The following is a 14,786-nucleotide window of genomic DNA, read 5'->3' as shown; positions in this document are numbered from 1 at the left end:
TCAAGTAATGTGAAATGCTGTCTTTTCCCCTATTAATACGAAGAGGTTCACAAAACTGGAAACTCTAGAGGTTTCAAATTGGAAGAGTTGGGCAGAAATATCTGATTAGGAAACATTTCACACCTTTGACGCTTTGCTATTTTATCCATACAAATAATAAATGCAAAAAAAATAAATCTTTTCTCCCCACTTTTGTGTAAATCTACAGGTTTGTATCCTCTACATTTATAACTTCAGAAGTAAGTGAGACCTCTCTGCTAGTCCTGGCTGTCAATTTTGAGTGGTACATTGGGTATATCACATAAATTAGCAACAATTATTCTGCTTTAAATGGTCACTCTTGGCATTAAAACCACCTAAAGAGATCCTATAGTGCCAGAAAAGCCGTTGTTTTCATGGCACTATCGGGTTAGTTGGGTCCCTCCTCCCTCTAGGCTGTAGGGGTTAAAACCCCTTCAGCCACTTACCTGAATCCAGCGCCGATGTCCTTGGTGCTAGGTCAGGCTCCTCCTGGCAATGGCTGCGCGCACATTATACCTCTCCATAAGAAAGCATTATTCAATGCTTTCCTATGGGCAAAATCTGATGCTGGATGTCTTTGAAGACGTCCAGTGTCCGATAACGGTCCAAAAGTCTGTTTGGATTCCGGAAGCCCTCTAGTAGCTGTCTGTTAGACAGCCACAGAGGGCAGACTTAGAGCTGCAATGTAATGCAAAAGGGTTACAGCATCCAGACTACTTCAGTTAGCTGAAGGGGTTTGGGTGCCTACGGCGTCCCTTTAATGATGTGGGTTTTGGAGTGTAGATCATGCCTCTGCAATCTCACTGGTCACCTCTATAGGAGGTACAGTCCCTATTTTGGGCCAAAATATTTTCTATTCTAACGCCCCCTTTTTCTACGAGCTCCATGTTATAGGTGTTTCTTGAGTTCCACAGCAATAATACTTACAATTGTGGGTTTTGTAACCAATAATGTGTTTAGGAATCAGTATGCGTAAATAAGATTGTTCTTGTATACTTAAATTGTAGTTATGTTAATTATTAGAAAGTCACCTAAAATATATCAGACTAGCTCCGCCCATGGTCACGCCCCTAAAATGAAAGTGCCCCTCTTTGTCCATTTGAAATGTTGGAAGGTATGAATGATCTGCTTTTTAGGAATTCAGTCACTTTGTTTAACGGCATTAAAGCACACTATTCTCAGAACCGCATAGAATGTCTGAATGTTGTTACGGGTTAAGATAAAGTTGATTTTGTGCGAAGTGTATTCCGTTAAGATTTTGTTGCACAGCACATGGCAGATCGGGCCAAAAGTGAATTTGTGAAAAATGGGTTTCATATTGTACAGCGCTGCAGAATATGTTGGTGCTGTATGATTAATTGTGATTGTAGCAATGTATGCAAGTTTGTTAGATGCCCGGTGTAATGAATAGCAATAACCTTAAATCTTTCACCGGTAAATTTTGAAGGATTGAAATAATGAATAGGTTGCACAGAAGGCTATCTAGTACAATTAATAAAATTTACTTAAATGCTAAATTGGCCAGCCGGATCGTGCCTTCTATAGCACTCTTACTATATTGCCAAGTCTATTCTCTGTAGAGCAAGCATGTCAAACTCAAACTCTAGCATGGGCCACATGAACTAGGTTTAAGTTTATGTGGGCCTCAAAAAAAAAAAGTACAGTATAAAAAAAACCCAGCTACTAAATCCCAGTCTCCCCTTCGCCCTCTCCCATATACTAAATCCCAGTACCCCCCTATAGCCAACAAGCAGACTCCACTCACATTGCCGCTGTCAGTATGCGACTCTGGAGTCCAGACTCTGGTATACCCCAAATGGCGCCGTCCGCACTCTGCCAAATATGATCCTCTCGCTACTTCTTGAAACCCTGTGAAGGTGGAGCACGTCGATGTTATGTCAGAATGTGACGTGGCGTTGTGTGCCTCCATGCACCCTTGGGTACTCCACTGTCCAGTTGCAGTCAGTGCAGCACTGACAGACACACACACCCCCACCCATTTACACATTCCTGCACTCACATAATTTGGTTAATTGCTCCCTACCTTTCGGAGCAGATGTGGGCCCTCCTCTCTCTGGAGCTCCGCCTTCCTGCTCTTCACTGCTCACTCACGCGCAGTATAGTAATGCTGGGTGCTGCAATGACGTCATATTCTGGCACCCGGCATCACTACAGATGGCGCGCGAGGGAGCTCCCTCGCTGCCACCAGGAACCTTTCCTCCCCGGCCGGGTAACTTTTAGCACAGTAGGCACCTTCAATATGGAGAAAGCAGGTGTCTACTCTGCTTTAACACTAAGCATGCACTCTTGGCTCGCCGGGCCGCGGGTTTGACATGCTTGCTGTAGAGACATTAATTTTTCTAGAGCAGCTCCCCAGTGTTAAAATTTGGGATTAAAATTCAGTAAAAAAAATTATAAACTCCATAATATATTCATTACGCTAGGAAAGCAAGCAAATATGATCCTGCCCTTGATGGCAACCATCCCGGTAAATGAAACTCATTAGCATATATATTATAAGTATGCTTGGGGCAAATAAATAAATTTGTGTGTGAGAGTTTAAAGTCTTCATAATGTATAGCTTTATTTATTCAGATATGTTGTGCATTGACAGCTAAAGATGGCACACATCATTTTCTGTACAAACTTCCTGTGATGTTTGACTTGCTTTCAGGAAGTTTTTTGGATCATATATAATCTGCTACAGTATATAGAATAGAGACTTGTGATAAAGTGTTAAGATTGATTTCAATTTTTTAGGGCAAAATCTGAGTTAAGAAAATGTTCCAATAGAGCTGTATTTGCAACCTTAGTTATTTTTGCCTAATTCTTGAAATGTAATTTTCCACTGTTTGCAAGTGAAGTAACTCCATTGGTTTTGTGGGTAAATAAAATATTTAAATGAGCGATTAATATAGTAACTAAGGTTACATGAATGTTGTAATTGCCACCTCCCGGGATGAAGGGACACCAGAACCACTAGCTGTTAATGTAGTGGTTCTAGGGCATATATTCAGTCCTTGTAAGCTGAAGTTTGCGAACGCTGCCATGGCCACCTCTAGTGGCTGTCAATTGGAGCTGAATGCATCTCTATAAGGAGAGGCCGATTGGAGCAGCGCTGCAATTCTTTTTATTGCGCATGTGCATTACACTCCCAATGCTTTCCTATGACAAAGCGTTTGATTGGATTAAATTATCAGTATTGATGACCTCAGCTGAGGAGGGGATGCTACAGTATAGAGAACAGCGTGTTGTGAGTTAAAATGTATTTATGTAAATGTAGGTAACCCTCACAGGGGAGTGCCCAAACTAAATAGTGATTAGAACACTATAGTGTAAAATAAAAAAAATTAAACCGTATGGAGATTATTTAAATAACTGCTTAAATAGTTTGGTGACCTTGTGGACTCATTAACCTCTTCACAGCTAAGCCATAGACCATTAACTTACCGGTTTACAGCCATGCAAGCAGAGGGTCCTGTCAGGGCCATCACTATCTTCTGTATCAGTGTTTTACTACCCCATATAACCATCTACTGTCCAGCTGTGACCCTGTTCCATTGTATAGTATTAAATAAGTGTATGTCCTTTTCCTTAAATATTAGCCATTAAACATCACTTTTTTCTTTTCTTTTCTTTTTTTTTTTTTTTAATGTTGTGGTAAAGAAACAAATAATCACATAAGTATAGATATGATAGTTACTATTTTAGTAGGATTAACAAGTGGCTACTACAGCCATGAAAACATGTTTGCAAATGCTCAGAATTTTAAAATGACACCTACATCAATTTATTTAAAGCAATGTTACATAGTTTTTACAGAAATATAAGAACAGTATTCTCTTTTTGCATAAAGTCACGGAGAGCAAGACATACCTGTACCACCAGTCTGTAAAATTCCAGATTTCCTTGTTTTAAAAAAAATAAATAAATAAATCCTGTGAATAGCCTCTATGATCTTTTTTTTTTATTTTAGAACCAACGGGGTGCAGAGGTTAGCCATCACCAGTGTAAGGTTACTGGATATTGTGTAACCATGGTTTAATGTGCTGACTGGCCTAGCATGGCAGCCATTTTAATAAACTCTGGTACTTGAAGTGAAATGCCTTGTGTGTTGCCTCGATACAGTGGGCACTTGAAAAAAGGCGCAAGGATTAGTTTTATGTAGATTAACTGCCACTCTTTTCAGTCTTTGCTTCAAGCCCAGTTTAATTAAATCATTTTATGTGGAAGTGAGTTTTTGAACCATTCGGCTAGTTGTGAGCGTACATAGAGCTTTGTATATTTTAAAGTCTCTTAGTTGATGATTGCGCTGGTTACCAGGAAATATTTATTTAGTTTGAAATAAAGCACGTAGATGGCTGAATCCTCATTGTACATCCTTGGGCTACTGAACTTTACTCTCTGACGAACCCTGATGTCCCACCCCTTGATTATTCCTCATGTCAGGCTGTTAGTTGTGAAATGATTGCACAACCTCATTCACTTGCAGGCATGAAATGTTTACTTTTTTATTTTTCCTCTTGCGTTTTTTTGTTGTTGCTTTTTTAAATCTTATCAGCAATCCACTCCTTTATACATTTTACCCATTTTTCTAAAATGTGAAAGTAAAGTTCTTCTTTGTGGAGAAAAGTTTTGTATTTAAAAACCTTAGTGCTTTTAGTATTGAATATGTTGTTCCAGCATGAGACTTTTTAAATTTTTATATATATTTTTTTTTAGGTACAGTACTGACTTCAGCCTTGTGAAATAAATGTTGTTGGGGTACAAGCTGTATACATGTTTAGAGTACTCTGTTTTTATTAATGGATTGTAGGTGGAATAGTTGGTTTTAACATTTTTTTTTTAGACTTGTAGCTTTAAATGTGTGTTTTACTTGGCTGTAGTAACCATGAGTTAATTAGATCAAGATCCTGTGTTTGCCACAATATTAAGATTTTCTATTTAATGGTTAACATTTGCTAAATGGACAGCAAATATTTCCATGATATATTAGATTAACTAGTGGATCAGACAAGTAGTTGGGACAATATTTGAAACTGAACAATGTGGATATATATTGATACAGAAATTATTTAAGGCCTTGAGCATTGGCGACTGTACGGGGTCAATAAACCAAATTTTTTTTTTGATTCTGAAAGTACTGTGGCCCCAGCTACTGTTTGTTTTAACATTAATGAGAAATTAAATGTGGAAATATTTAGACAATATGTTCTAAACATTTTAAGAGAAAATGAGCTTGTGTGTGCTTATAACCAAAGCAATGTAGTATAATATAATACAATCTAATGGCAGTCGCTCAAATAAAATACTGGCTGCTGGGACAATTACCAAATTGGTTGGGGATGCAAAATGGTCCTAGTCTGTAGACTTAATGTACCAGCTTTCATTTCTGGCCCAGGAGTAGTGTTTCACTAGTTATCTGTCCTAGTTTATTATCCTGTTAAATATAAAGCATAGGTCTATCTTATTTATGAAATAATCTTTTGCACATTGATTTCTGTGTCTATGAAAGTGGGATGGGGAAGTAGTATGAGTGACCTACTAGAGATATGCTTGATATGTCAGCCAGCAAACGATTTTTACACACTTCAATGCCAGTTATAAGGACCTAATAATGCCCAGGATTTGGGGAGCATACCCTCGGGTGGGCAGAATGCTTGCAGTCACGTGAGATATGCACACTGCACATATGCACTCTGTTCAGTCTAGCTGTCAATTGATTTGTTGAACAGCCCAAAAGAAAGAGAGGCTGTGACTATGTATCAAATGGTAATGGTACAAAGGACTTATATTCCGTGTAAGAATGTTTTTAGTAAAGTATACATCATGTAATAAATATGAGTTGCGCAAGAGTATTGGCTCCAAAACTTACTATATAGTAAAGGTCCACTCCAACAAAAGCTATGAATGAGGCTTACTGCTTTCTAACAGTTCTATTTATGATAGAGTAACAACCACACACGTGTTATGTTTTTATGAACTTTTAGATGTTTAAGTTTTTCCATCATGCCACCAGCTTTCATCAAATGGAAATCTTTTTGAATAAGGAATGTGACTTTGTGTAAAATAAACTGCATCCCTGTACAGAGCAGCTCTAACTGTTTAACCCCTTCTGAAAAGTGGTTTAGCCAGAAACTCTCCTAGTAGGTTCTGTCCTTGTACCTTCGTTCTATATAAATTGCTAATTAGAGATTCTTGAGAACAAAATGTATGGGGGAGTAATTGGTAAACAAGGTAATTGAGAAGTTCAAATTCTACCCAGCAATGCAGTGTCTACCGGGGTAGGCAACCTTTGCCACTCTAGATGTTGTGGACTACATCTCCCATAATGCTCTGTATTCCATAATGCTAGCAAAGCATCATGGGAGATGTAGTCCACAACACCTTGGAGAGACGAAGGTTACCTATTTCTGGTCTATTCCTTTATTTGCTGCACTTTAAACTAACGACTGGAGGGGGTGCTTATTACAGTTTGCAACATTATAATAAAACATTTGACAAAAACATTGAATAAATGCCTTGGGTTGTATGTACCTGTCCCGTAACAGATTCTCCGTGTTGGCGTGTGACTGGCCATGCGACTGTTAAGCTTTTCTTCGTGATCCTGTGCAGATCCGGTTTAGTGTGCTTTCCCTTTTTAATAAAGCATTGCAATGCCAAGTATTGGGTAGGATAGTGGGTGGTAGAAAATGCTTAGTCTGCAAGACTGTACGAGGCAGATTATAATTAGACACAGTTGACTAGGAAGCTTCGTTCATGGTGGTCTCTGAAGAGGATAAGGGAATCTGATCTCGGTCATCTACTATACCTCTCCCTCCCTCCCTATCTGTGTTGTGATTTGCTTCATTCATGCTTTCTTTCAGTATGATCAATGCAATTGCTAGGCAACTCTGAATGCTGATATGCAACCCTGCCGAGTCCCTCCTCCTCATGCTTTCTGAAGCAGTTGCCCACTCCATCAGGCACATCTCACATCGTGGACCTTGATCTTGTGTGGAAAAGCATCATCAGGGTTTTTGGTTGGTGTGTGTGTATGAGGGGTAAGTGCTCGCTTAATGACTTGGCAATGGGCATGAGTAATACTGGCAGTGATTCTAAAGGAAATTCTTTTACAGTCTGAAAGAGAGTCCCCGAGCTTAGCCTGCTAACTGCATGGAGTGCTTTCTGGATTCTGCTGTTTGTGTACGACAAAATGCTTTAATTTCCCCTTCACTTTGACGATCAACGTTGGAAGTGACTGGCTTCATTCTCTGCACCGTTAAATAGTCCTTTGTATTTTTGTACGTTCCCATATAGGTGAGTACGAGGTTTGTAGCGTAAAGTGTGATTGTGCTGGGTGGGAGGACGTGAAGTCTCTGTGTTTACAAAGCAAGGATTGCCTGTGTGGAAATGACTTGTCTTTAGATGACAGGTTTTAACCCCTTGTTTACTGGCATGCATAGAAAAGACACTTGCAGAAAACTGTTTAATATTGTTGTCTGAATATTATCTTTAGCAGTGTCTCCTTTATTTTACACGTTAAGGAAGAGGGGAAAAAAACAAACTCCTCCAGCATTCTTCACAAATTGTAAACACATGCGTAATTTCATGTGCTTTTCCATGTCTGTTTTTCTCTGCCTTTTTCATCATAATGTTTTGGTTATTCGCTAAACTTGTAATTGAGAAGAGTTGACTTTTGAACGCTGACATTTGATCTGAGTTGCAAAAATTGTTAAAAAAATTAAATAATGCAGTTAAGGAATTTTTCAAATGTAGTTGCTTTGGCCTAAGAAGTGCAGTTCTCTTGCCTACTCTCCTGGATCCCTTGTTTACCCTATAAGCCACATTATATCTTTCCGGGTACCCCTTTGGGTCCATGGGCTTTGTGGCTATTTTGAGAACCCGTGATTTAGAGATGGAATGAAAACCATCTCAGATGATGGCTTTGAGTGTTGTTCTGGCAGTCAGTCTTGCAGACTTGTTGTCTTATGATGTGTGACTTTATTGTGTAGATATTTCTGTACACACTAGTTGTGTTCGCATGGCATACTTGTCTTTGCAGGTGACTGTTAATCTCCCTTCTATTCTAATCCTTGTCAACACTCGAAGCTGTCATCACGCACTGGAATGCAGCAGTGTCAGGAAGAGTCCTCTATTCTGATTGGTGGTTTCCACATTGAACACATTTCTACTTGCAGATCTTTTTGTAGGACAAAGGAAAACATTCGTGGTTAATCAATTTGATCTTTTATGCATTTTAAATGACTTCCTTTTTCTTCAAAAAACGAACAAACAACAAATAGGAGTTAATCACGAAGGCGCCTGATCAATATCAAAATAATTTTAATGCAATAGATGGACAAAGCATGATGTGATATGTAGTCCAACAGCTGGGGGCCTGGAGTTTGACAACCTTAATATATAGATATCAAGCAGAAAAAAAAGTCTATATAAATTTTTCAAAGTAATTTATTTCTCCTTTTGTTCCTGTACCGTAGGTATAATGATGTCCAAGTGGCATTTATACTTGTTTTCAAATAATAATCACCTATGATAATATGACTAATCATAAGAGCGCTTTCCTATTTTGACGCAGCAGGGTATAAAGATGGATTTCTGCCAGGAATCTTTTATTATAGAAGCATAGATGTTAAAAGCATAAACTGTGCTATAATTAGCCAACTTTTTACGGGAACCCTTTTATATGTAAAATACACGTGTGAAACTTTTAATTCGTATTACATGCTTTCCAGCATATTTACTGCTCTTACCATAATTCTCAGCCAGAGATTTAATGATGTATTGCTGAATTGAATCCTTTTGTCTTTGTTAAGGACATGGTGCTACTGCATTCACCTAGAAAGAGACAGAATGCATGCGCAATCCATAAGTCATGTGTCCTTAGGCAAGTAAATGCATGCGCAATCCATAAGTCAAAGGCAAATAAATAAATCTATCTTATGTAACAGTGTAAAATTTGACAGTTTTTTTTGTTTAATTTTGTGAACGTTACTGTTACACATAAAGGCTGCAGAGAGCATGTATTTTGCAGAGAAGCTCCCGAATTACCATTGAGTAAGAAATTCGGAAAGGTGATTTTATGTGGTGTGTCCACCATGCTTGAAGGTACCTGGAAATCATTAATTTACAGATTATTTAAAAAAATGCCCTGTAGATTAAAAACAAAAAGAACAATCTCTAAATCGAAGTAGTACATCTTACTCCAGTTTAATGGTAACGTTAGAAAGGTAAAAAGCAACAGCTAGGTATATCCACTTTCCGTTATATCCATTCTTAACTACCCTTTGTGGTGTATCACATTTGGACTTGGGAAAGCCACTATTCTGTGCAGATGTTTCTGAGGCCTCTTTGCACAGCCTGCACCTTGAACCCTGTCTGGTGTGCAGAGCCTGGATACACTGTATACATAGGCATCTCAACACTCCTGTTTTTGGTCGGCAATCGTGATTACATAATGCTGTTCCTCTGTCCAGCTTAATTTCCCTGGTGAAATTGCAACTATCCCTAGGCAAAAAATGTTGTTTTATTTTTTTTTTTTTTCCTTTTTTTTTTTTTTTGGGCTTCCTCCCTTCAATATATGTGTTGCAGTAATGGTTCACTCTAAATGGATAATCTAGGCTCCAAAACAACTCTAGCTAAATGAAGTCATTTTAGTGTGCACATGACTCTGCAGTCTCACTGCTCAATTATCTGCCATTTATGAATTGAATCACTTTTTTTTCTCTTTATGCAGCCGTAACCAAATCTACCCTGGCTGTGAGTCTCCTAACCAACATGGAAAAAATGGTTTCATTTTCAATCAGATCTGACAGCACAGTGTGTTTACTTTAGCCATTTTTATCTCCTGATCTGTTAATTAAACTTTAATCAAACACAGGTGACTCTAGTTTGCTATCAACAGAGCAGGAGATGCATTCCAAATTAAATACTGTGCTATAACTGATGTTTAAACATTAAATCTCTTTTTACAGGAAATGTGTACGGAGACTGTGTAGGTCAAATGCAAGGGAATTATGTCTAGGGATGCATAATTAGGAACAAAAATACCGTATATACTCGAGTATAAGCCGACCCGAATATAAGCCGAGGCCCCTAATTTTACCTCAAAAAACTGGGAAAACTTATTGACTCGAGTATAAGACTACGGTGGGAAATGCACTAGCTGCTGGTAAATTTCTAAATAAAATTAGATCCTAAAAAATTTATATTAATTGAATATTTATTTACAGTGTGTGTATATAATGAATGCAATCAGTGTGTATATGAATGAGTGCAGCGTGTGTATATGAATGAGTGCAGCGTGTGTGTGTGTGTGTGTGTGTAGCTGAGCCTTGGTGGGGGGTGGGCAATTTTTATTTTATTTTATTATTTTAAGTTTTTTTTTTTTTTAATTTTATTTAATTATTATTATTTTTTATTATTTTTTATTTTATTTAAAAAATTTTCGTCCCCCTCCCTGCTTGATACATGGCAGGGAGGGGGGCTCTCACTCCCTGGTGGTCCAGTGGATGGGCACTGTGTAGGAGGGGGGCTGGCAGGGAGCTCTTACTTACCTCTCATGCAGCTCCTGTCAGCATCCTCCTCCTCTGCGCCGGTCCGTGCAGCTTCTCTGTCAGCTCACACTGTAAGTCTTGCGAGAGCCGCACTATGACCCCGCGGCTCTCGCAAGACTTACACTGGGAGCTGACAGAGGTGCTGAACGGACCGGCGCGGAGGAGGAGGGAGCTGACAGGAGCTGCAGGAGAGGTAAGTAACCGCTCTGCAGCCCCCACAACCCCCAGTCTGTATTATGGCAATGCCATAATACAGACATTGACTAGAGTATAAGCCGAGTTGGGGTTTTTCAGCACAAAAAATGTGCTGAAAAACTCAGCTTATACTCTAGTATATACGGTAGTTTAACTCTTAAATGGCAGAGAATTTGAGCAGTTAGACTGCATGATCTATACACCAAAACTGCTTGATTAAGATAAGCTTAAGTTTTTTGGCATTTATAGTGCCCCCTATAAGAGCTTGTTTAAGGGTCGCTCCCTCGCCATATATGTAATAAATATAGTATAATCTATTTTATTTTCCTGAAAGCTGCTAATATCTTCCTAGTTCATAGAATAGGTTGTGAATTACCACAGGCGATCCACCTACAGGAATAGTGTCCCCCACCCCATCCATGTTCGTGGCTTGTTAGTCATATTTATCTAGCAACATAGAAAATGTGTTAAAAGGTTTGTGTTTTTACAATGAAGTTTTTAGAATACAATAATGCCAGCCAAAAGATAAAAGATATACAATGACATGGGGAGATTTCACATGTGATAAGCAGCAGGAAAAAATGTTCCTTGTGGAACTGGCAAGCCAACTTTTCAACAATTAACCACTTACAGCAAGGTATGGATTTAAATAAAAAAAAAATATCTAGTAACTGTATGAATGAAGATCTATATCCATAAAAACATTTTAAGGTATTTTTTTTCCGCAAGTCACTGTTGCATTAGTGCAATCTTTTAACAACTTTTAGTGTCTGCAGTTGAAACAGAATATTGACACCAGAACCACTAAAACATAAAGGGACAGTATAGTCGCCAGAACAACTACAGTGAGATGCTACAAGATGCCACTCATGAGATGCTACAAGAGGTGCTTCCTGAGGCAGTGCCGCACAGTGTGACTGACCTTCAGTTTCTCCACCCTTTGCATGGAGACACTGAACTTATCTCATAGAGATGCATTGATTCAGTGCATCTCTTTGAGGAGATGCTGATTGTCCAGGGTCAGCCTATGGGAAAGCATTGTGATTGGCTGTGATCAACAATTCTGATGATGTCAGCCAAGGATGCACATCATAAGAAGGTGTAGAGTCAGCAGCAGTAGACTGGAATAAAAGTAAGACTTTACTATATTTTAAGGGGGCAAGGTGGGGCCAGGAGGGCTTGATAGTTTTTTTTTTTTTTTAACACCATAGGATTAGGAATACATGTTTGTGTTCCTGACCATATAGTGTTTCTTTAATGTTGTGGTTCTGGGACTAGCCCTGCAGGTGAAAAGGCATGTCTTCCAAAGTTTGCAAGACTAACATTAGGCATCTCCAAGCTCTGCAGGAAGATTATATATTACCCATAGAGATGCATTAACTCAGTGTTTCTGTATGAGGAGATATTTTGTTTGCATCACGGCAATTTGTCAAGCTAGAGCTTGATACCCCCCAATACACATTGAACGAGAAATCTTTTGTTTGCTTTGTAATTTGGAGTTCCATCCTTCAGGGGTTAACTCTTGTGGTGGCTGGCTAGCAAGTGCTAAAATTCTAATTTAAAACAAGCCCATGTGGCTCAGTAAAACTCCTATATTTGTAATAGGGAGGAAATTGTTGGTCCTTCCATTTCTTGGTCAATGGAAATCTCGAGTCAAAGAAGCCATATAACACATAAATGATACATTCTAATTAGTTTATTTCAGAATGTGTCTTATGTACAGATTGTGGGTTTGGTGATTTTAGTTTCATGTTAGTTCGTAAACGTTTGTAACATTTGAACTTTTGTAATGGATTATGTACCTTACAATCGTTGACTGCTAATCCCCAAGAAATTGTTGACAATTTTAATATTGTAACAGCATTATTGTGTGTTTTTAAAGAGCCTGTACAGGTGTAAAGCTACAAAAACCAAATAAACATGTCCTTCACTTTCACTTCCAAATATGTTTTTAAATGTTTTGCACCAATGATAAAAACAGAGGATACGTAAAAACTAGTGTATAAATCCACACCTTTCAGTATGTGCAAGCATGGCTGGTTGAAAACTTTAAACAAACAAGCAAACTGTGCTTTTCTTGTGAACTAATCCTGTAGTATATGAGGGAGGGAAAGGCATCCTAGGAGGCTGCGACTTAATTTTGTATCTTATTAAATAGTTACAGCTCCCTGATATAAAATATTCACTAGTGCTTTTACTTCCAATTTGGAGGTGATACAATGTAAAGGTGCAATTTTGTCTGCTAAAATCTAAATTACTGTCAGGTTTGGGTTGAATGGTGAACTTCAAAGGGTCATGCTAGGCATCAAAAACACTACGGCTTGTTGTAGTGGTTATAGTGCGTGTAGGCGTTGCTGTTTTAGGAGGAGTTAGTCTTGGACCCTTTTTCTGTTGACCCATTTTTCCTTATTTTTGCAATTCTACTATAGGCTGTTAGTGGGCTGTTTTATTGGCATGGTCGGGGTTAATGTGTGTAGTTAGATTCCTGATGGACAAAGCATACTAAAAGCATTTGCAAGGGCTATGCAAATAAGCCTCCTGCAGACTACTATGTCCAGTTGGCTTATAGAATAATGAGAAGCAATTTAGCAACTCAAATGATTGTAAAAGTGAATGTGTTACTCCCCCATTGTCTTGTAATGTGAGCTACACTAAGCTGGTAGCTCTGACCTCACATACTGAATGGCAGAAAGCAAGGCAGGAGTTTAGAGAGTCAGAAATCAGACACAAGGTAGCAAAGCATGCTATTATAAGAGAGGCTTTTTCCAGAATGGAGACCTCCAGCAAGTATGGAAGCTGTTGATTATCAAACAGCAGGTGTTAGGGATGAGTTACTAGAGGTAAGATCTGAAAAGGCTGGGCATACAGTATGCTTGTGCACTGTAGAAAAATGTGGTTTGGCTGAATCGATTCAGCCTAAAAATAAATATAGTTCTTTAGTATGAAATTTACCCGAGTGGTGTTTCCAGGGCCGGCCTTAGGCCTTTAGGCGCCCTTTGCGAAAAATCTTCACAGCGCCCCCACCTCCCCCCCGTCTTCCATGTATAGTGTGTATAGGAGTGTAGTGATTGTATAGGGGACTTATTAAATTAATAATGATTTCAAAACAAATATTCGTTCCTTCTTTCCTGTTACCTAGTTGGGAGAGTGGTATGCTGATCTGAATCTGGTCTGCCCCTCCACTGGGTACAGGTCATGTGTAACTGTCTCGCAAGTTCAGGGACTTGCAGTGTCCTGTGGTAATCTGTGGCAGTGCTCTGATTATCCCAAGCTAGGAAGACAGCTACTTATGGTCTACAGCCAACAAAAGTGCAGGCCGGAAGTGCCAGACTGCCTCCCCTACATTACAGAGGAGCTGACCAAGTATATCACATAATACTGTGAGTGGTTTTGCTTTGGAGCTATGGATTATACTTATTTACCTTGACCTCTTTGGAATAAAAAATTCTAGTAATGCGCTACTTCTTCATTTATCAGAGATCTCTACAACAATAAAACTCCCAGTAATGTGGATCTCTGTAACAAGATCGTACACTATACAACAATACAACTCTGTGTCTATTGGTGTATCACCGAGCTCCCGAAATATAAAACACAGAGTAATGTGCATTTTATATACCAGAACTCCACTGTAATACATCTCACTATAATATGATGTAATGTTTGTGTTGTCTGTGTATGTGATAGGTGTGATGACTGTGTGTGATATGTATGCTATGTGTTGGCTGTGTGTGATATTTGTAACTGGTGTATTAACGGTGTGTGACATGCGTGTATTGTTTGTATGTGATATTTGTGCTGGGTTTATTGCCTGTGTCATGGGTATTTAATTCAGATACAAATATGTGTTTAGGTGTGTGTGTATATTTTTGCAGAGTTATGTGCACACAGTTATACATATACACTGTCAAATCCACCACATGCACACAGTCGCAGGCAGAAAGTCACATACACAGGATCAGGCAATAACACACATACACAGTTACAGGCAGACAGCCCCGCACACACAGCCAC

At 38.8% G+C, this 14,786-nt stretch overlaps 1 protein-coding gene across 4 annotated transcripts in view; it reads left to right on the top strand.

The window, feature by feature from the left end:
* Positions 1-14,786, top strand: part of MTUS1 (microtubule associated scaffold protein 1) — a 231,479-nt gene that overhangs the window by 44,002 nt on the left and 172,691 nt on the right. The window contains exon 1 of one of the 4 annotated variants that reach the window (XM_063458076.1): positions 6,987-7,064. The exons of 1 other annotated variant lie outside the window; for it this stretch is intronic. The gene's annotated coding sequence lies outside the window, so the exon portion shown is untranslated. Of the gene's footprint in view, positions 1-6,986; positions 7,321-14,786 lie in introns of those variants that run through there. 2 more of the 4 variants (XM_063458075.1, XM_063458079.1) reach the window with 2 other exon arrangements.

The sequence above is a fragment of the Pelobates fuscus genome, chromosome 6 (genome assembly GCF_036172605.1).
Source record: "Pelobates fuscus isolate aPelFus1 chromosome 6, aPelFus1.pri, whole genome shotgun sequence".
Classification (NCBI taxonomy): domain Eukaryota; kingdom Metazoa; phylum Chordata; class Amphibia; order Anura; family Pelobatidae; genus Pelobates; species Pelobates fuscus.
Note: the sequence above shows the minus strand (reverse complement) of the source record. Positions and strands in the feature narration are given on the sequence as shown.